Source organism: Saccopteryx bilineata, chromosome 2 (assembly GCF_036850765.1).
Source record: "Saccopteryx bilineata isolate mSacBil1 chromosome 2, mSacBil1_pri_phased_curated, whole genome shotgun sequence".
Classification (NCBI taxonomy): domain Eukaryota; kingdom Metazoa; phylum Chordata; class Mammalia; order Chiroptera; family Emballonuridae; genus Saccopteryx; species Saccopteryx bilineata.
This window is the reverse complement of record NC_089491.1, coordinates 248,087,220-248,089,721: the sequence shown is the minus strand read 5'-3', so window position 1 is coordinate 248,089,721 and position 2,502 is coordinate 248,087,220. Positions and strand designations below refer to the sequence as shown.

Sequence of the window (2,502 nt, the reverse complement as noted above, 5' to 3'; positions counted from 1 at the left end):
ATTATAGCTTGACCAGGCAGTGGCCTAGTGGATAGAGTGTTGGACTGGAATGCAGAGGACCCAGGTTCAAAACCCCAAGGTCACCGGCTTGAGCGCGGGGTCACTGGCTTGAAGCCCAAGCTTGCTAGCTTGATCAAGGGGTCACTCGTTCTGCTGTAGCCCCTCAGTCAAGGCACATATGAGAAAGCAATCAATGAACAATTAAGGTGCCACAACAAAGAATGATGCTTCTAATCTCTCTCCCTTCCTGTCTGTCCCTATCTGTCCCTTTCTCTGTCTCTCTCTCTCTGTGTCTGTCACAAAAAAAAATAAAAGTCATATTACTATCAGAAGTTGCAATGGTGGCTGGTGGCTTCCTTGCATTCACGGGCACACTTGTACAGGGTCTGGCCAGATAGCCAGTTAAATGCTAAAGCTTTTCCATCCTTCTGCCCGGACACTATTCTGTTAAAATATCCTTTCTTCAAAACTATTTTATACACATAAATACATTGTTTACAGGGGTCTCTCACTGGCAGCAGAGCTAGCTGTCTATACTGCTCAAAGACACCTGTTTGCTGTCACTGCGGTTTTCTTTGTTTTTTTTTCAACTTTTAAAAATTGTGGTAAAACACACATAACATAAACTTACTATCTTAAACATTTTTAAGTCTACACTCCAGTGGTATAAGTACATTCACACTGTTATACAACCATCACCATTATCCATCTCCAGAAGTTTGTCCATCTTCCCAGACTGAAGCTCTGTCCCCATTAAGCAGTAGCTCTCCCCCACCAGCTACTGGTAACCACCACTCTCGCTTCTGTCTCTATGAATTTGACAACTCTTGGTACCTCCCATAGGTGGAATCGTACAGTATTTGTGTGTGTTTGTGTGTGTGTGCGTGCACACATGTGTGACTGGCTTCTTCCATTTAGCGTAAATATCCTTCAGGTTCATCCACTTTGTAGCACGTGTTAGGATTTCTCTCCCTTTTAAGGCTGAATACTATTTTATTCTATGTGTATTTTGTTTATCATATTGCCACATTTTGCTTCTTTATTCATCAATCGCTAGAGACTTGGGTTACTTCTACCTCATGGCTACTGTGAATATTGGTATGAACATGGATGTACAAATACCTCTTCGAGACCCTGCTTTTAATTATTTTGGGTCTATACCCACAAATGGGATTTCTGGATCATATGGTAGTTGTATTTTTAGTTTTTGAGGAGCTGCTATGCAGTTTTCTATAGCTGCTGCACCATTTTATCTTTCCACCAACAATGCTCCAGGGTTCCAATCTCTCCACAGCCTCACCAACACTTGTTATTTTCTGTTCTTAAAAAAAAACTATAGCTTTTCAGCCAGAACCACCATCTCCCAGTAATTCGCCGAAATGACGAACACAAAGGGAAGGAGGAGAGGCCCCCGCTATGTGTTCTCTAATTCTTTTAGGGAACATGGAGTTGTTCCTTTGGCCACATCCATGTGACTCTACAAGAAAGGTGATTTTGTAGACATCAAAGGAAGGGCTGTGTTCAGGAAGAAATGCCCCACAAATGTTACCAGGGCAAACATGTGGTGGAAAACAACCGAATTAAGGGTAAGATTCTTGCCAAGAGAATTACTGTACACATTGCGCACGTTAAGCACTCTGAGAGCTGAGATAGCTTCCTGAAACGTGTGAAGGAAAATGATCAGAAAAAGAAGGAAGCCAAAGAGAAAAGTACCTGTGTTCAGCGGAAGCGGCAGCCCGCTCCGTCCAGAGAAGCTCTCTTTGTGAGAACCAGTGAAGGAGCCTGAGCTGCCAGAGCCCATTCCCTGTGAATTCATGGCACAATAAGTGTAAAAAAAATAAAAGACCTCTGTTCTGTGAAAAAAAAATTATAGTAGCCATCCTAATGGGTGTGGGCGGTTTAACTTTGTTTTGTTTTAAAATAAGGCATATTTTTATCCAATGAAATCTACAGATCTTATTTCCCATTAGAGGAACCCACATCCCATTAAGAGATAGAACATTTCGAGCACTCTGGAAAGTTCCCTCATGACCTTTCCCCTCAGTCCCACCCACCCTGCCCACAGATTGCCATCACCATGGAAGAGTTGTGCCTGTCCTTGCACTTGAGGCAGGGATGGCGGGTCTGAGTTGGCCTGCCTGTGCCCAGTGCGGTCTGACCCCTGTCCCCACTGGGGAATGAGGTGCCGCTGTGTTTTTGGGAGCAGGGAGAGGGTCTTTGTTGGCAGCGTGCGGAGTTGCTCTTGGCAGAGAGCTGTGTCCCCTGTGTCCTAGAGTCTGGCCTGGCCTGGAGCTGTGCCGTGTTTGCTTTTGGAGGACACAGCACAGGATGCACCGTCCTCCGCTGGATGACAGGAGAACAGGAGAGTGATGTCAGCCCAGGTGCTTCCTGGGCAGGGCTGTGGAAGGTTCCTGAAGAGAGGGCTGGGACACTGAGCCAACGATGCGTCAGCGGTGCTTACAATAGCTGTTCCCCAAATATGCCCAACTTTGAAAACGGTGC

General features: G+C 45.4%; 1 pseudogene; it reads left to right on the top strand.

Moving 5' to 3' along the window:
- The first annotated feature begins 1,376 nt into the window (after nt 1-1,376).
- Nucleotides 1,377-1,826, top strand: LOC136323186 (large ribosomal subunit protein eL21-like; annotated as a pseudogene).
- The last annotated feature ends 676 nt before the right edge of the window (nt 1,827-2,502 follow it).